General features: G+C 42.4%; 1 long non-coding RNA gene and 1 pseudogene across 1 annotated transcript; one reads left to right on the top strand and one right to left on the bottom strand.

Annotated features, from left to right (window-relative positions):
• Positions 1-2,438: 2,438 nt before the first annotated feature.
• Positions 2,439-3,570, bottom strand: LOC101280003 (uncharacterized; annotated as a pseudogene).
• A 5,468-nt stretch (positions 3,571-9,038) lies between these two features.
• On the top strand, positions 9,039-19,686 carry LOC125960917 (uncharacterized). The gene is made up of 2 exons (XR_007471104.1): positions 9,039-14,723; positions 14,946-19,686. It is a non-coding gene; the product is annotated as an uncharacterized LOC125960917 (long non-coding RNA).
• The last annotated feature ends 771 nt before the right edge of the window (positions 19,687-20,457 follow it).

A 20,457-nucleotide genomic window follows, 5' to 3' on the forward strand; every position in this document is an offset into this window, starting at 1 on the left:
CCTGCGATCTTGTCTTGACCCTGCCACCAACTTGCCACATCTAGGACTTCACTTTTCTCAGCCTGTTGTCCTCATTTATTAAACAAAGGGGTCGCTCTACATGGTCTCTGAGATGGTCCTTCTGACTCTGATATTCTGTAATTGATCATATGAAGTGACGAGGATAATACCTGCTCAGCTCCTTGATCTGGAGCATTGGTATTTGTGAGGTTTTAGGGAGCCTGCTTTGTGCAAAGGAAGATGATAGATTTCAGGGCAGAGAATGAGCTGCCTTCCTGAAGAAGGTAGAACTGGGCTTTTTTTTGAGGCTGGTTGCCAAGGGAACCTAGCCTCTGGCCAGCAGCAGCCAGGAATGCTTTGGTTGAGGGTTGGGAACAGATAACTAAAACAAGCAGCACATTTAGGTTTCACTTTCCACCCCCACTCCCATTCACCACAGCTACCTGCTAGTTGTGTACACTTTCTTTGTTAGGCACTGTTTTAAGTACTTTATAAAGTATCATATTATTTAATTTTCATAGTAATCTTATGAGATGGGTACTATTATTGTTCTAAATTTACAGACAATAAGAGTGAGGCAAATAGAGTTAACTAATTTGTCCACATTTACTTAAGTGGAAAGTGGTATCAAACCCACTAAGTTGTACTGGCTTCTTGGTCGGAGCTTGAAAAAAAATGCAGAGGGAAAACTCTTTAGTTATTTATTAGTGGTTTTTGTTTTGTTTATTTGTTTGCATTTTATTTAATAGAATGACAGACACTTGGAATTGGAAAGGGCCTTTGAGGTAATACAATCAATCTCCTTGTCTCCAGACTTCCGTTCAGTTACAGAATTGCTTTATATAGTCCCCTGACAGATGATCATTTAAATCAGGGGTCCCCAACCCCCAGGCTGCGGACTGGTACCAGTCCTCGACCTGTTAGGAACCGGGCTGCACAGCAGGAGGTGAGCAGCGGGCAAGCAAGCGAGCGAACCTTCATCTGCTGCTCACTATCGCTTGCATTACTGCCTGAACTATCCCTCTGCCACCTTCCTTTCGTGGAAAAATTGTCTTCCATGAAACTGGTCCCTGGTGCCAAAAAGGTTGGGGACAGCTGATTAAAGTTATTTTTGAATACTTCCATTGCTGGGAAGCTCATCATTTCTTGAGGAATCCCATTATAGTTGTTTTTCTTTTTCTTTTCCATTATGGTTTATTACAGGATACTGAGTATAGTTCCGTGTGCTATACAGTAGGACCGTGTTGTTTATCTGTTTGTTTTTTTGTTTTGTTTTTTGCGGTACGTGGGCCTCTCACTGTTGTGGCCTCTCCCGTTGGCGGAGCACAGGCTCCGGACGCGCAGGCTCAGTGGCCATGACTCATGGGCCCAGCCATTCCGTGGCATGTGGGATCTTCCCGGACCGGGGCACGAACTCTTGTCCCCTGCATCGGCAGGCGGACTCTCAACCACTGCGCCACCAGGGAAGCCCTGTTTGTTTGTTTTTAAATTTGGCTGCGTCAGGTTTAAGTTGTGGCACGCAGGAGCTTTCGTTGCGGTGAGTGGGCTTTTCATTGTGGCATGCGAGCTTCTCTCTAGTTGTGGCGCGTGGGCTCCAGAGTGCGCGGGCTCAGTAGTTGCACCACACGGCACAGTAGTTTAACCCGCGGCCTCTGGGATATTATTAGTTCCCCAACCAGGGATCGAACCCGTGTCCCCTGCTTTGGAAGGTAGATTCTCAACCACTGGACCACCAGGGAAGTACCCTGTGTATCTGTTTTATATATAGTAGTTTGTATCTGCTAATCCCAAACTCCTTATTTATCCCCCTCCACCACCTTTCCCTTTTGGTAACCATGAATTTGTTTTCTATATCTGTGAGTCTTTTTCTGTTTTGTAAATAAGTTCATTGGTATCATATTTTAGATTCCATGTGTAAGTGATATCATGTGGTATTTGTCTTTCTCTTTTTGACTTCACTTAGTATGATAATCTCTAGGTCCATCCATGTTGCCAAAAATGGCATTATTTCTTTTCTTTTTTTTTACAGCTGAGTAATATTCCATTGTGTGTATATGTACCACATCTTCTTTATCTATTCATCTGTGGATGGACATTTAGGTTGCTCCCATGTCTTCGCTACTGTAAATAATGCTGCTATGAACTTTGGGGTGCCTGTATTTTTTTTTCATTGTCCAGAAAAATTTAACAGGTTTATATATAATTGTTATAAAATTGAACTGCTGAAACTTGTTTACTGAAACATTTTGACTTGCATTAATGCTTTATGTCCCCGCATTTATATTAAAAATTCACACACAAATGAAAATGGAAAAATTGCCAATACCTGATTTCTGCCCCCTATTTTTCCACTTGCAGTCATATACTTAGGTACCTTTTGACCCCATGGGGAAAAAAAATCTAATGTTCAGAACTACCAATAACAGGAAGAAGAGAAATTCTTTTTTTAAAGAAAGAAGTATTTCCCATCAGAGTGAATTCTTAAGGGTGTTTTCCACGTATGTGGCGTGCTAGCTGGATGTCGCTTGGCATAATTGTTACACGTTTGGCATGGATAGCACACAGGTTGGTGTCTTCAAAAAGCCCAGCCAGATAGATCTCACTTTCCTCCTGCAAAGCACCAGTAGCTGCACTCTGGAAGCGCAGATCTGTTTTGAAGTCTTGAGCAATTTTCCGTGCCAGATGCTGGAAGGGAAGTTTGTGAATCAGAAGTTCAGTAGACTTCTGACAACGTCTGATTTCGCTGAGTGCCACGGTACCAGGCCTGTAACGCTGAGGTTTCTTCAGCCTTCCAGTAGAGGGCACACTCTTGCAAGCGGCTTTTGTAGCCAGTTTCTTTCTTCCTTGGTGCTTTACCACGGGTCGATTTGTAGGCAGCCCGCTTTGTACAGACCTCCTTACTTACCCCACTTCTCCTTCAGCTGGAGCTTGGCTGCCTGTATCTTTTCAAATTAGAGTTTTCTCCGGATATATACCCAAGAGTGAGATTGCTGAATCATACAGCAACTCTATTTTTAGTTTTTTAAGGAACCTCCATACTGACTTCCATAGTGGCTGCACCAATTTACATTCCCACCAACAATGTAGGAGGGTTCCCATTTCTTCATACCCTCTCCAGCATTTGTTATTTGTAGACCTTATTAGTGATGGCCATTCTGGCTGGTGTGAGGTGATACTTCATCGCAGCTTTGATTTGCGTTTCTCTAAATAATTAGCGACGTTGAGCATCTTTTCATGTGCCTGTTGGCCATCTGTATGTCATCTTTGGAGAAATGTATGTTTAGGTCTTCTGCCCATTTTTTGATTGGGTTGTTTGTTTTTCTGTTATCGAATTGTATGAGCTGTTTGTGTATTTTGGCAATTAAGCCCTTGTTGATTGTATTGTTTGCAAATATTTTCTCCCATTCTGTAGATTGTCTTTTCATTTTGTTTATGGTTTCTCCCATTATACTGTTGAGTAGCTCTCACTAATAGAAAATTATTTCTTGTTTTGAATTGAAATCTAATTGAGGTATCTTCTCATCAGTTATAGGCCTGTCTCCTCTCCCATACAGGGTAAATGTAATCCATCTTCCACATCCAATCTTGTGAATGTTTGGAGATGTTCTTCCTGTTTATAAGGATTATTTGCGGTTTTCTCATAGCATCTAAACTTGGCTTTCAGTTCAGATTGGTCTGCACAAAAGCATTCTCTGTCTCTCACTATTTGTAAGTGCAGCCTTGCAACAAATTATGCTTCACTTCTTGTGATTAGTTAGCACAAAGTGTGGACCCTTCCCACATCCTTGGAGAATGGATGGTTAGTGAGCTGAATCTATACAGTTCTATATGAGCCTGGTGGGTTTGCAGTTCCCTACTCAGAATCTCTAAGACATCAGGCTGCTGCCCCGTACACACTGTCAGAGATCACAAAATGGCTGGAAGTTTATCCGGGCACTTGATGAAACTGCATTTACTTCATCAGGCCACTAGGTGATGTACAACTCGCAAACCCAGACTGCCAGGGACGGTTGTGTATAGGACAGTTTCTGTTTGTACGTGGAAATGCCATCAGAAGTCACTTGGTACAATTTCACGAAAAGGTTTTCTTAGGGGGAGGGGAAACATGTCTTGCGTATACTTTGTCTTTCTCAGCTTTGTTCCAGTTTTAAATATTAATTTGACTAGGATACTTTGAGTGATTTTCTTAGACAAAGGGACATGGATGGTCCATTTATTTATTTACTTATTTGTGTGTGTGTGTGTGTGTGTGTGTGTGTGTGTATCTTCATGTATGAATGATATCTTGGCTGGGTTTAGGATTTTTTCTTTTTTTTCCTTTTTGGCTGTGCCACACGGCTTGTGGGATCTTAGTTCCCCAACCAGGGCTGGAAGCTGGGCCCTCGGCAGTGAAAGCACAGAGTCCTAACCACTGCACCGCCAGGGAATTCCCAAGGATTCTTGAATAGTAGTCCTAGTCTCTACAAAGTATGCAGCCTTGTACTGTCCAGTTTCTAGTAATACAGATGAAAAATCCACTGCCAATAGGTTTCTCTTTCCTCTGTAAGTAATAACCATTTCTCTTTGAAAGTTTGTAAATTTTTTCTTCATGCTTAGTGTTTCATCATGATAGGCTTAGGTTTGATTTAAAAACAAAAGAAAACTCTGCTTGTCACTTGATAAACCTTTTAGACTTAAAAACTTAAGTCTTTTCTCAGTTCAGGGAAGTTTTATTGCTTTCCTTCTGTTTCCAACCTCCTTACTTTATAGATGAGGAAACTGAGCCCAGAAAGATTAAGTGACTTACCTAAGGGTCACTCAGGTAGTTAAAATGAACCTCAAGCAAATAACCTGACTCCTTTAATGAGGTACACTTTCATTGTATTGAATATTGCTCTAGTGAGAGAGCCATTATGAACTAATTAGAAATTTTTTAGTGAGACAGGAATTTTTCCAAGGGGTCATGAAGAAATGAAGAAGGAAGAGGAGATGATAGAATTCGTTAGGATTAAAATATGGCCCATATGAAGGACTGCAAAATTCAGAAGTTCACTCCCACCCCCAGTATCCCAGTTATTGGAGATACCCCAAAGCTCTAAAACTTAATAAAGCCAGGAAGTTGATTGAACATTTGGAGAATTAGATATTTAGTTGTCAGAAGTTGGATAAGTGTGGTCATGCCCTGTTGTAAATATTGGAAAATATGTGAATGGCATCTGAAGGCTTGGAGACAGATACCATAAACTGTCTTATCAGTGGTCTGGTTTCTGTTCTGAGTTCCAGCTTGGGACCCTTTTCTGCTGGGAACCACCTGTTCCTGGCTCTGTTGATCTTTGGATTTCCCTAGCCCTTCAGTCCCTTTCAGTTTTGAAATGAAACCTACCCCAGAGGGTGAGGTCAGGTACCGAGAGGACTTTGACAGCTCACACCAGATTGTTTTCTTTCCAGAGCCGCCCAGTATGTGACTGTGTGAGGCATGAGGCGCAGCAGGCTGTGATACAGACTGATGGTGAGTCAGCTGTTGGGTAAGACCTCAGCTAGGCAGTGTCATCTCTTTGGGTAACCAGGAAAACATGTAGACCAAATATGTTGTCTTTCAGGCTCAGAAAGTTGAAAGTTAAGAGCACGGTCACCAGAGATCTACCATGATCTCTCTGCCTTTGGTTTACTGAAGAAGGAAAGGCTTTATTTCAGTGTCTTTTCTCCTCTTTTATAGAACCTTCTTTTCAGGAAGAAGCCAGTTTCTAAACTTTTATACTGTGCCTCCTGGAATTGCTGCTTTGATGTGGAGTGATTCCTCTAGATAATCCCTAGACAACCCCCCACCATGCCCCCAACCCCTTCACAGAATGCAGCTTCCCCTCTTCCTTTTGTTGTAAATGTGGTTTCCACCATATTATGGCACTTCACTTGGAATCTTTATAAGTGGAACTGGCTGTTTCTTCAACTTGCCCGTACCACTTCGCCCAGTTTTGCCTGACTGCCCCCCAGCCTTATCCTCCAGCACTGCAGAGCTGCTTCCAGATCTTTAAATACTTTTTCCCCTTTGAGACTGCTGCTGGCCTGTAAGGCCACCTGATCCCTGTCCTTGAAGCTGGCATCTGTACTTATTCTCCCATATTTGTTTAGGACTTTGGTATTTGACCCCCCTTCCTGGGGTTCTGGCCCAGTCTAGGGGATCTGTGGCCAAACTTGGCCTGGGGCCAAGGATTCAGGATGGAGCTTGGAATTAGGGGGCTTGGTGTTAACTTCTCAGACATGGGCAGATGGCAAGCCAGAAGATCTAAACATCAAGCCAGTCGGGGATGGAAGGAACAGAGAAAATTTACTATCTGAAGTAAAGGATGTCCTTTGTAGCCTCCCTCTTTTCCCACTTTTCAAAATTGAGTTATTTTTTAGAACAGTTTTAGGTTCACAGCAAAACTGAGTAGAAGGTACAGAAATTCCCATTATTTTTTGAAAAATTCATCTTTAATTTTACAGAGAATATAGTAATCTAAAAAAATCAAAACACTGTAGTTTTTTTTTTAAAGTTCTTGAATGTATTTTACTTCAGATTGAAAAATGAACAGCTTCCACACTGTTCGTTGCAAGATACACAGTATCTTTTACAATGCTGGCCATTTGAGGAAATGTACACACCTCAGTTTCTCCTTCATGCTTCTCTTTTAGAAAGTACTGTTTACCAAAAAGAAACTTCAGCAGTACAGGAAAAACTATTTTCCCAATGTATGAGAAAACCTAAGATTCCCAACGGAATCAAGATTATCTTCCTGCTACCACTACCTTAATATAATCACATGTTTTTTGGAACACTAATATCTGCACCCTAAGAGTCCATTTACTTTCAGCAGTGAGGGTGATTCTTTTTTTTTAAATAAACTTATTTATTTATTTATTTTTGGCTGCATTGGATCTTCGTTGCTGCGTGCGGGCTTTCTCTAGTTGTGGCAAGCGGGGGTTACTCTTCGTTGCGGGTGCGGGCTTCCCATTGCGATGGCTTCTTTTGTTGTGCAGCACAGGCTCTAGGCACGCGGGCTTCAGTAATTGTGGCGCAGGGGCTCAGTAGTTGTGGCTCATAGGCTCTAGAGTCAGTAGCTGTGGCTCACGGGCTTAGTTGCTCCACGGCATGTGGGATCTTCCTGGACCAGGGCTCGACCCGTGTCCCCTGCATTGGCAGGTGGAGCCTTTTTTTTTTTTTTTTTTTTTGCAGTACGCGGGCCTCTCACTGTTGTGGCCTCTCCCGTTGCGGAGCACAGGCTCTGGACGCGCAGGCTCAGCGGCCATGGCTCACGGGCCCAGCCGCTCTGCGGCATGTGGGATCTTCCCGGACCGGGGCACGAACCCATGTCCCCTGCATCTGCAGGCAGACTCTCAACCACTGCGCCACCAGGGAAGCCCAGCAGGTGGAGTCTTAACCACTGCGCCACCAGGGAAGTCCTGAAGTTTTTTTTTTTTTAAAAGACTCACCCTTGGGACTTCCCTGGTGGTACAGTGGTTAAGAATCCACCTGCCAATACAGGGGACACAGGTTTGATCCCTGGTCCGGGAAGATCCCACACGCCGTGGAGTAACTAAGCCCGTGTGCCACAGCTACGGAACTTTTGCTCTAGAGCCCGCGAGTCACAACTACTGAGCCCGTGTGCCACAACTACTGAAGCCTGTGCACCTAGAGCCCGTGCTCCGCAGCAAGAGAAGCCACCGCAATGAGAAGCCTACGCACCACAACGAAGAGTAGCCCCTGCTCGCTGCATCTAGAGAAAGCCTGTGCACAGCAAAGAAGACCCAACACGGCCAAATAAATTTAAAAAAAAAGCAAACAACCAAAAACTTCAGTGTAGTAAGTGTAACATGGGTCTCTGCAAGTATTAAGTGTCTGAAATAGGCAGCTAATACTGGATTTAATATTATTTTATAAATAATTGTTCCCATAGCAATAAACATAAGTCTACACATTCACAATAGTCCCAGAAAATAAATACTATGATTATGCACAGTATGTATGACAAACTAGTTTCAAACAAACCAGTTTTAGCATCTTGATAAAAATTCAGATCAGAATAAAATGTGACTCTAAAATTTAAAACATTGTCAAAATAACATCACATTTAATCTTCCACGGTTTACACAAGTATTATGAATTTTCAGTTTTGGAACACATTTTTCTGTTGTGAATTAAAATACGAACATACTGACAACTGTTAATTTCAGAACATTGTAGATACTTTGAATACTCCTGCTCCCCGCTCCCCTGTTTCAATTATTTCTGTATTTCCAGAGGCAACCTGTTAGTGGTTTAGAGTGTACCTCCCACACTCTGTGTGTGTTTGCATACATACGTATGAACCCAGAAATTTTTTTTTTTTTTATTTTGGCCACAACATACGGCATGTGGAACTTCCCCGACCAGGGGTTGAACCTGTGTCCCCTGCAGTGAAAGCGTGGAGTCTTACCACTGGACCACCAGGGAAGTCCCAGAAAATATTTAAAATGCTATTGCCGTGTTTTATTTATTTACACAAATGGGGTCACATTTTATGTATCATTTTTATATTTCTTTCTTTGATTCAGTAATGTGCCTTGACAGTATTCCATGTTGGTACATAAAGATACTTCTCATTCTTTTTGGCTACTGTATAATATTTCATAGACTAGATATACTGTATTTTATTTATCTGTTTTCCTATTGAGGGACATTAAGGTATTTCCAGTTTTTTGTTGTTGTTAATGATTCTTTTTGTGTTAAAAAATTTTTTTAAATTTTCCTTATGTATTTAAAAAATTTATTTGTTTATTCAACTTCTTGTGTTTTAAATATCAGCAGTCTGTTCCTAGGCTTTTTTTTCTTTCTTTTCTTCCTGCTCCCCGTAGGTGATCTCAACTTCTGTGACAGCTTCAGTTACCATCTATACGTGGATGATGACCAAATCTCTCTCCAGACCAGAATATCCAACTGTTCACATGGACAGCTCCACTGGGATGTTTTGAAGACTCAGCAAAATGCAGCCTTCTGCTCTTCCCCTCTTGCTCTTCCTCCAGTGTCCTGTCACGTGGTAAATAGCACCACCACCCATGCAGTTGCTGGGCCCAAGGCCTAGTAGTCATTCTAAGTCCTACCCCTTCCCTTCCCACAGCCGACAACCAGCCTATCATAGGATTTGTCCTCCCCAATATTTCTTGGATCCAGTTGCTTTTTTCTTCTTCTTTTTATTAATTTATTAATTTATTTTTGGCTGTGTTGGGTCTTCCTCTAGTTGTGGCAACTGGGGGCTACTCTTTCTTGCAGTGTGCGGGCTTCTCTTGTTGCGGAGCGCAGGCTTCAGTAGTTGTGGCACGTGGGCTCAGTAGTTATGGCTCTCGGGTTCTAGAGCACAGGCTCAGTAGTTGTGGTGCATGGGCTTAGTTGCCCCGCAGCATGTGGGATCTTCCCGGACTAGGGCTCGAACCATGTCCCCTGCATTGGCAGGTGGATTCCGTGCCACCAGGGAAGTCCCCAGTTGCTTTCTTCTTCATTGCCACTATCCTCTACCTTAGTTTCCTAATTTATAAGATACAGTATTTGTGAGGTTTAAATGAATTAATATATAAAAAATGCTTAGAACAATGGCTCGGCAGCTAGTATGTGCTATGTGAGTATTAGCTATTATCATCATCCTTGTTACTGTCCCCTTCTTCCTCTTCTTCACGTTAGTCTACATAATCCACTCTCATCTCTGTCTCCAGTCTTAATCTTATTCTCCCCTACCTCCATTCTGTTCTCTACATTGTAGCCAGAGTGATCTTTATAAAATGCAAGAACGATCATGATCTAACTCCTCTGCTTAAAAAAGCTTCAGTGATCTTACCATTGGGCTTTTGTATGTGTGTATTGTTAACCCTGCTTAGAATGCTTTTTCCCTTGGTCTTTGAATGGCTGGTTCCTTTTTATTTAGATACCTACTTTTAAATGTCATCTCCTCAGAGAGGCTTTCCCCTGACCACCTAATGATTATAAAGTAACCACCCATATACATATTTTCTAGCATATCACCTATTTTAGTTCTTTGCATAGCACTTATCAATAAGTGATATTTTTCTAGTTTAGTCACATACTTGTTTATAGTCTCCTCCAATTAGAACGGGAATTCTCTGAGAACAGGGATATTGTCTATTTCATTTACTGTTATAAAAACATAGGACAATGCCTGGCATATTGTAAGCACTAAGTGAATACTTGTTAAGTGAATGATAAAACAGCTTCATATCTTATGAGACCCTTCTTGGTCTCTCTAGCATCATCTGTGCCGGTATTCTCTCTACCTTGACCTCCCCAGCTCATCTCATCTCTTCAGATATGCTTTCTTGCTGCAGGGCCTTTACATACGCTGTTTCTTCTGCCTAGAACATGCTTCCTTAAATGCTCTGCCACTGCTTGGGTATCTCCTGTTGATCGTTCAAGTTTCATCTTAGGTGTAACTTCACCTGACTGGCCTTCTTAATCTTACAGCTCCGCATGCATTGCCTTTAACTATCATACATGTTGGGATTATTTAATTGTCTTTCTCCTTCATTAAACTGTAAGTTCTATCAGACAAAGGCCTATGTGTTGCTCACCGTGTATTCTTAGTCCTAGCTGCTGTGGGATAGAAGGATCCCTTGAGGTGGAGGTGGTGGGCAGGAGGGATGGAATACTAGGGATATCACCTGAGGGCTAAGAAGGTGTGCCTTAGAATGTCAGGGGGAGGTCTAGACATTTGACCTGGCTCATTGTCATTCTCCTTATTCCACCTTTGGTGATTCCAGTGTTTGCCTGGATGAACCAACTAACATACTTGGGATGAACCATCTAACATGGCTTGTCTCTCTCTGGGACATCTTCATAAAGTAAGGGTAAGCCTGGCAGGGGACTTGGCTATGAAGGGGGCATGAGTGCCTAGGATCAAGGTTGAGGATCTGGATAGGCAGATTATTTGTTCCGAGTGGCTGATGGCAGAATAACTGAGTGGAGTGCAGTCCTAAGCAAGGAAGGAAGCAAAAGACCTTAGGGATAAGGTGAGGGAAAGATGAAACAGGAAGCTAAATCATTAGGTCAAAAACCTAGAGAACCAGGATAGTGGGTGGAGTATAAGAAGGGACAGACAAGCAGTTCAGGATTTTAAGGCCATAAATAATCTTTGGGATTACTAAAATCATCTGCCAGCAGTCTTATTTCTTTAGTGTGGAACCAGCTTTTGGATTATAGGAACAATCAGGTAGTTGACATGTAAGAGTTTGAGCTAAATTTTGTATTGCTTTGTATTTTATGTGCTATTTAAAGTCAAATCCCCAGAAATCCTACCTTACCTCCCCCAATAACCCAATTTAATTTCTGCTCTGAAGAGCCTCCCTTCCCTCCTTTTAAATATACTGGGTTCAACTTGCTCATATTTTTAAAAAGTCTCCCGTACAGAGGCCTGTAGCAGTCTTGGTGCTCCCTTCAGGTAGGCGGAGGATATTCCCTTCAGGTAGGGTAGGCACTCCTTCAGGTTACCTCCTCCCACCAAACTAGGCATGGGAGCTAGCCTCAGAAGTCCAGGACTCCCTGCCTAACCTGAACTTGTGGAATTTCTCTCTGAATTTTGGGGAGGGACATGGGAGTGTAGAATATAGGTCGGGACTCTCTTGGTGAGGCATAGTAAGGAGTAGTAGAAGACTGGCTGGGTATGCATGATGGTAGGATCTGAAGTTTCTGACCTGGAGTTGTCCTAGAGTTTATGGCAGCATTAGGGGTCTCTGATGTGCCAAGCAGAGAATCTTGGTGAGTAGGGCCGGTCATTACCCCTTAGAGGTGTTCTGTATGTTTTTCTACTTAGCCTGGCGCTCTTCTACAGACTGACCAGTAGCTGGCATCATGGTGGATGCTGAAGGGGAATCATTGGGATAGAAACAGTACTCACTGAGGAGGAGTGTCATTCTCTTTTTGATGGTTGGATGGAGTGATTGTGTGCACATACTGGGCAGTCAAAGGCCCGGTAACCTGGCCTGTGTGAGGTGAAGCATCTGCACTCCCTTCCTAGTGCTCCACTGGGGAAACCAACCTAAGGCAGCCGGAGATCATGGCCATTGTTAGTGATTTCCCCAGGAGTGCTCCCTGTCTTTGATTCCTCTGCTCTCTAATCCCCATGCTCTGATGTCCTGCCTTCTATTTTCTGCTTTGGAGGCCTTCAAATTTCATAATCCCTTCGGACTCCTTTTTCTAGTTTATTTCATGCCCAGCTTGACTCTTGGTTCTATGTAGTCCCCTAATTTCGACGTTGCCATTCACCCTTAAGTGAGGGCCTTCCTCTATTAGCCCTATTCCTGGAGCTATGGTTTTGAAGCTTTAATACATCAGAATTACCCATGGGGGCAAGTATTGAGGGGCTCGCTACTTATTTAAAATTCAGATTCCTGGTCTTTACTCCTGCTCTCCTGACTGAGTAGGTATGGGTGGTAACCAGGAATCTGCATTTTGATTGGCCTCCAGGTGACTCTCACACCAGTCATCATCTGCAGACCATATTTGAAGAAACTCTGACTTAGAGGACTGTGTTGACCCCCTGCTCCCCTAGAGGGAAGGAAAGGGTTTTTTTTTAAAAAAATTATTTATTTATTTTTGGCTGCGTTGGGTCTTTGTTGATGTGCACGGCCTTTCTCTAGTTGTGGTGAGTGGGGGCTACTCTTCATTGCAGCGTGCATGCTTATTGTGGTGGCTTCTCTTGTTGCGGAGCACGGGCTCTAGGCTCACGGGCTTCAGTAGTTGTGGCACGCGGGCTCAGTGGTCGTGGCACAGGGGCTTAGTTGCTCCGCGGCATGTGGGCTCTTCCTGGACCAGGGCTCGAACCCGTGTCTCCTGCATTGGCAGGTAGATTCTTTTTTTTTTTTTTTTTTTTTTTTTGCAGTACACGGGCCTGTCACTATTGTGGCCTCTCCCGTTGCAGAGCACAGGCTCTGGACGCGCAGGCTCAGCGGCTATGGCTCATGGGCCCAGCCGCTCCGTGGCATGTAGGATCTTCCCGGACCGGGGCACGAACCCATGTCCCCTGCATCGGCAGGTGGACTCTCAACCACTGCGCCACCAGGGAAGCCCAGGAGGCAGATTCTTAACCACTGCACCACCAGGGAAGCCCCAAGGAAAGGGTTTTGAACCCTTTACTTGGATCCTAAGGTCGCAGGAACCTTAATCTGTCACCTGTCTTCCATTGAGGACAGTGGATAACTGTCCCTATGTACTGACACCTCATCTTCTCATTGCCATAGAAGGCAAAGATCCCAGATGAGGTAGAGGGCCTTAATGATTCCCCCTGGCAGGTCAGTACTTCTGGAGTATACTGCGGACTTTGACTTTGGACTCAGAAAGCAGGCTAGAACACAGTCTTTGAAGGCTGCCAATTGCACTTCAGATTTGCCTCTGGGATGCCTCTTTTTCTGTACACAGTGACCCTGCCCTAAAGTAGGCTGTTTTTTGGTCTCCAAGCTGTCGTCACTCCCTATTGCAGCTGTCCTCTAAACAACTTCCACTATCCTTCTATAAAACAACCCAGCCTTGTCTCTCTCCTTTTCACATCCTCTCTTGTATTCCTGTTACCTGTACAATCAAGTCCAAATGTCTCAGGTTGGAATAAACAGTCTTGCACAATTTGACCCAAATTGTGGCCTACAAGGCCTAGCAAGATCTGGCCCCTGCCTGTATTTTAAGTCTCATTTCGAGCCCCTTTCCTCCTTATCTCCTGCATGCACCCTCACCCGCTTGCAGTTCTTTCAGTTCTCTGGCTTCATGGACTTGGCCTAGAATGCTCTCTACCCTGCTCTTCACTTCATTAATTATCACTTGCCTTTAAGTTTCAGTTGAGCATTATCTTGTTTTGGAGGTATTTTCTGGCCTCTCCATACAAAGCAACACCATGTTATTATCTTAGCATCTGTTTGTTTCCGTTAGACCACTTAATGCTTTTTACTGGTTTAGCTTTCCCTCTTACTGGATTATAAGCTCCATGAGGGCAGGGACCTTCTTGCTCATAGTTTTGTCTTCAGTGCCTAGTGAGTACATAGAGGTACTCGATAAGGATTTGTTGACTAAATTGCCTTTCACCTTCTTGTTAGTAAGCGTGTTGGTGCTTTGTGGCTCTGCAGAACTCTCACCCTCTGTGCATGTGTTACCTCTGCCAGAGCACCGTTTCTCTCATTGACTGGGCAGATTCCTTCTTGTCCTTTACCACTTCTCTAAGCAATTCTTTGACTTCCCCAGGCAGTGCTAGTTCAATAGAGGTAGCACTTTGGTCCTCTTGAATGGACTTTTCACCCTGTGTGGCGATCTTCCCTATGCAAGAGATAGATGGTATTGCCCTTGGTTTACAGATGACAAGACAGAGGCTCTGGGAGATGGACTAACTTGGAAATGGCAGAAACGGGATTCAAACCCTGATTCAGGTGGTCTGTACAGCCCTCACTCATTCTATTTCACTGTGCTTTCTCTAAAAGAAACCAAATAGCAGACCCAGAGACATTGGGTGAAAGAGGTGTTTTTTATTTTTTTATTATTATTTTTTTGCGGTACGTGGGCCTCTCACTGCTGTGGCCTCTTCCGTTGCGGAGCGCAGGCTCCACGCGCAGGCTCAGCAGCCATGGCTCACGGGCCCAGCCGCTCTGCGGCATGTGGGATCTTCCCGGACCGGGGCACAAACCCGTGTCCCCTGCATTGGCAGGCGGGCTCTCAACCACTGCGCCACCAGGGAAGCCCGAAAGAGGTGTTTTTTTTTTTTTTTTTTTTTTGCGTTATGTGGGCCTCTCACTGTCGTGGCCTCTCTCGTTGCAGAGCACAGGCTCCGGACGTGCTGGCTCAGCGGCCATGGCTTATGGGCCTAGCCGCTCTGCGGCATGTGGGATCTTCCCGGACCGGGGCACGAACCCGTGTCCCCTGCATCGGGAGGTGGACTCTCAACCACTGCGCCACCAGGGAAGCCCAAGAGGTGTTTTCTTAAAAAAATTTCTTAAATAATGAAAGTGTGTGTGTGTGTATATTTTTAATTTTCTCAGAGTTAAACACAGTAAAGGGTAGACAGTAGTTCCTCCTTATCTGAGGTTTTGCTTTCCACAGTTTCAATTACTTGAGGTCTGAAAATATTAAATGGAAAATTCCAGGAATAAACAATTCATAAGTTTTAAATTGCACACTGTTCTGAGCAGTGTGATGAAATCTTGTGCCATCCTGCTCCTTCCCATCCAGGATGTGAATCATCCTTTGTTCAGCATACCCATGCTGTGTATGCTATAGGAAAAAACAGTATATATAGGTTTCAGTACTATCCATGGTTCCAGGATTTGGAACGTATCCCACGTGGATAAAGGAGGACGGCTGTACTATTGACAAACCATTTATAAGGATGATGGAGTAAAGGGTGACCATAATATTCAGAGGATGGTGTGTATTTCATGTGCTCCCTTGATCATGCTGTTGGTGACTGCTTGTGACAATGACAAATCAACATACAACCTAGTAGAAATGAGCCAAGGCGAAACACTATTAAATTCAAACTAAAGCAAATGTCAGTCATCATTTATAGTTGCTTGGAGGTATTATGAAGAGTGAAATCTAAACATTTTTGTTGAGGGGGAAAAATGTGCAAAATCAGTGTGCAAAGCCTTTAACACATTTTGCTTAAAAATACATCTTACTATATTGATAAGGGACTAGTTGAGTAAATTATGGTGGATAGCACCGTATTAATACAGCAGTTAAAAAGAATGAGACAGGTACACCCACCCTCACACACACACACTCACACAGTGATATGGAACAATCTCTAAGATCTATTGTTAAGAGAAAACTAAAGCAAGCAAAATAGAGTTTGTGGCATGCTAGTATTAGTATTTGATTGAAAAAAGGGGAGGACTCTATATACTTGTTATACCCAGACTACCCCTGGAGGTTTGTTTTTTTTTTTTTTTTTGATATCTTTTTGTGTTGCTGAAATTTTTTTTAACCCATGTGTGCATTGCCTTTTTAAAAAATTGTGATTAAAAAACACATAAAATTTACTGTCTTAACCATTTTTAAGTTCACAGTCCAGTAGTGTTAAGTATATTCATATTGTTGTCCAACAGATCACCAGAACTTTTTCATCTTGGACAGCTGAAACTCATTAAACAGCAATTCCTCATTTTTCCTTCCCCTTTGCCCCTGAACCACTCTTCTACTTTCTGTTTCTAGGAATTTGACTGTTTTAGACACCTCATGTAAGTAGAATCATATACTATTTGTCTTCTTGTGTCTAGCTTATTTCATTCACTTAGCAGAAAGTCCTTGAGGTTCTTGTATGTTGTACCATGTGATAGGACTTCCTCCTCTTTTAGGCTAAATAATATTTCATTTTTTGTTTGTACCACATTTTGTTTATATCTGTTCATCTGTCAGTATATTGCCTTTTATAATCTATTTTAAAAAGTACTTTGCTTTACCCTGTGAACCTGAAAAGTTGAATGTAAACGTTGTGTGTATATGGGGCAACAGGAACATGGGTTGGGGGCAGGTTAAATGGTATCTCCCTAAACTTGACAGCAAAGAGATCGTTTTTTTCTAGTGAATGATTGCCAACTTTATGTATTGAATTTTTGCATTTGAGATTTTTCTTGAAGTGAAACATATTTCTACTAAGAATAGAACAAAAAAAGAGGAGATTGTGTTGAAATTGAAGATACCTATGTGTACCGTGTGTCTAACATCATTTATCCCTCCATTTGTGTTGCTAGCACCACTCTTGCACTACAAATCTTAGAGCCCCTCCACCTTTATTGAAGTATAGTTGATTTACAATATTATATTAGTTTCAGGTGTATAGCAAAGTGATTCAGTGATTTTTGCAGATTATACTCCGTTGTAAGATAGCCATTGTAAGATAATGGCTATAATTCCCTGTGCTATGCAATATATCCTTGTTGCTTATCTATTTTATACATGGTAGTTTGTATCTGTAATCCCTAATTTGTCCCTCTCCTCTTTGGTAATCACTAGTTTGTCTTCTGTATCTGTGAGTCTGTTTCAGTTTTACATATACATTGGAGTCCCCCTTTTCAATAACATGTTTCCTGTGTGTTGATTTTGTCTTCCTAAACAGAGTAAATTCTTGAGGGCAGGAGGCATGTCTTATGATTATATCCTATAGTGATAAGCATAATAGAAGTTGCTCAATAACTACATATTCAAGAAAGACAAGAGAGAAATGGATAAAGAGAGAAAGAGACTTCTCTGCCGAAGAGATGATTGCTTTGGTTTTTCTCTGATTCACCTTGTACTCTTCCCTAGTGAAGAATTTCTTCCACTTGCAGACTAAGGGCATTGGAGGATTTGTGTGTGTGTGTGTGTGTGTGTGTCTGTTTGTGTGTGTTTGTGTGTGATGTTCCCTGCTGAAAGCCCAGGAGAGAAAGCAGAAGCTGGAATGGGGCCTTGAGGCTGTGGCCTGATAGTATGCAGTGAGACTTCTGTGTTGTAGCCTCAAGGGAAGTCTTAGATTTCTACCCTCTACCTAATTTCAAGCTTGGGTATTCAGCTGTCAGCAGGGCAGCTGGACCTGTACGTGCCTTAGGTGTCTTAAATTCAGTAGCACATAATAGGAATGTTTGATAAAAGTAATTTGTCAATTTTGGTGTAAGTATATGAAAGCACTTAACACGAGGCCTGGCATATAGTAGGTATCCAAGAGGTGACAGAGAGTGTTTGAGAAATATTTTGACATAGTCAAATCTTTCCCTAGGTTCCCTACCTCTATTTGTGTGCTTCCACTGCTCCCTCAGGCTAAAGAAATAGGGAATAGCAACATGGATTCCACCTTTATGAAGTTGCCAATTGTGTGTGGCTTTATGCTCAAGCAAGAAGTGTGTTCTGCTCCCACATATTTGAGAGCGAATATATCTGGATCTAGGGATCTACTTGAAACTGCGTCGCAGCTGAAAATGTTTCAGTGTACACTAGCATGGCTGGTCACTTTGGGCAACTTTCTTGGTAGGGACCTAGCCTGAGAATCTTAGTGGGGAAATCTGAATCTCTAGGGTAGTCATGGTATAGCCAAGGACAGCTTGTTGGGTGCAGGCATGGAGGAAGGGATAAGGTAAGGGGCAAAAAGGGCTCATCTCTGTGTCATTTTCTGCTCAAAGGAAGATGTAGGCACTCATGTACCAGGGGTAGTGTTCTGGCCTGCTGTAGCTTGTCACCTCCCTGTGAATGAGTCAGTCTTGCTCCTGGCTGCCCTGTAAGGCATTTGGGGTTTAGTAGGAGATATAATAGGGAATCTAGATCAGATAGCCTTGCTTCAAATCTTACAGATCTGCATGGAGGAAATATGCCTCCCAGGATGTTTCCCATGTGCTGCAATAAGAGGAATCCCATCCAGATCTGTGGGGGTGTCCCTCCATCCGTCTTATGTCCACTCAGCTTATCATGATCTTAAGCTTTTATCCCTTTCACCCTGTCACTGTCCTGCCTTCTGGGAAGAGCAGGGAGGTGAGGGAGGATGGGAAGAGTTAAAGAACTTGTGGTGTATGTAGATTTGCTGTCGTTAAATCCTTTCTGGAACAAAGTGTAGATGTGGAGAGGGGGATGAGTGAGCAGGTAGGAGAACAAACACATGCTGCCTGTACCACTTATCTGGCACTCAGCCTGGACCCTTGCTTGGTATTATCAGTCTCTTTCTGTGTTGTTTCTCTTTCCCATGTAAAGCATAAGCATGTATACACATGTAATTTCAAATCAATGGACCCATAACTTAATACTGTTTTTTTAAAAATAAATTTATTTATTTTATTTTTATTTATTTTTGGCTGCGTTGGGTCTTTGTTGCTGCACGCAGGCTTTCTCTAGTTGTGGCGAGCAGGGGCTGCTGTTTGTTGTGGTGCGTGGGCTTCTCATTGCGGTGGCTCCTCTTGTTGCAGAGCACGGGCTCTAGGAGTGCAGGCTTCAGTAGTTATGGTGTGCAGGCTCAGTAGTTGTGGTGCAGGGGCTTAGTTGCTCCGCAGCATGTGGGATCTTCCTGGACCAAGGCTCGAACCTGTGTCCCCTGCATTGGCAGGCAGATTCTTAACTGCTGCGCCACCAGGGAAGCCCTGGTTTTTTTCTTTAATACTGTTTTGTAATCTTTTTTCACCTTTTTTCCCAGCTTCATTGAGATATAATTGATGTGAACATTGTGTAAGTTTAAGGTGTACAGTGTGATGATTTGATACATATATGTATTGTTAACTGATTACCACAATGTGGTTAACACATCCATAACCTCACATAGTTACCTATTTTTTGTGTGTAGTGAGAATCCTTTTTCATTGGATTATGTGTTATAGACATCTTTTCAGTAAATACAGAATTAATGGCTGAATTATACTTCCATATGTGTATATACCATAATGCGTTTTATTCTCTTAGTGTATAATCTGTTTACCTCATCTCTAATCAATGATGCCTTCCCCGACCCTCTTACTTAAAGTTGTGACAACCTTCCTTTCCTATCTTCCTTCTCTCCTTTACTTTTCTTTATAGCATTTAGCCCCACATGCCATACTACATATTTTTCTTATTTGTTTATTGCCTAACACGCTTCATTAGAATGTAGGCTCCATGAAAATAGGGATTTTTTTTTTCTTTTTACTCTGCTTCTCTGTAACTAGAGCTTAGTACCAGTTCCTGGTACCTAGGTGGTGCTCAATAAATATTTGTTGAATGAATGAATTTGTTGGATTTTTGGTGTGCCTGTTGGGGTTTTTATTTGTAACATATTTGTTATTATGTATATTCTATAGTAAATACCTTGGTAAATAATCTTTATACACTTGTCTATGTATCTCCTTAGGATAAGTTTCAAGAAATGGAATGGCTGAGATAAAGGATATATGCACAGTTAGAATGTTGATTCATGGAGCCAAACTACCCTTAAGAATGTTAACTTATACTAACAGTGCATGAGATTGCCTGTTTCTCCATATCATCAGTAACACTGGCTTGTGTGTTTTTTGTGTTCCTCATCTGACAGGTGAAACATTGTCTTGTCACTGTATAACATGGTAGTTGAGAATGTGACTCTGGAGCTAGCCTGATGGGACCTGAATTCTGACTCAGCCACTTACTATGTGACCTTGGGTACGTCATTTAACTTCTCTCTACCTCAGTTTCATCTTTGGTAAAGTAGGGATAATGATAGCACCTATTTCATGAGAAATAAATCAGTTAATCCAAGTAAAATGCTTTGAATAGTAACTGAGACATGGCAATTATGATTTAATTTACATCATATTTAATCATTAAATATGATTTAATTTACATTTCTTTGAATATTAAAGATTAAACATCTTTTCAGATGTATTTTGGACAGGTGTATATATTTTTTGAATCACTTATTCATGTCATGTCCTTTGCACATTTTCCCAGTAATATTTTCTTAATAATTTGTAAGAGCTAAAGTGTTGACGGTTGTATGTAGTGCAGAATTGTTCCCAGTT

The sequence above is a fragment of the Orcinus orca genome, chromosome 13 (genome assembly GCF_937001465.1).
Source record: "Orcinus orca chromosome 13, mOrcOrc1.1, whole genome shotgun sequence".
NCBI classification, from domain to species: Eukaryota; Metazoa; Chordata; class Mammalia; order Artiodactyla; family Delphinidae; genus Orcinus; species Orcinus orca.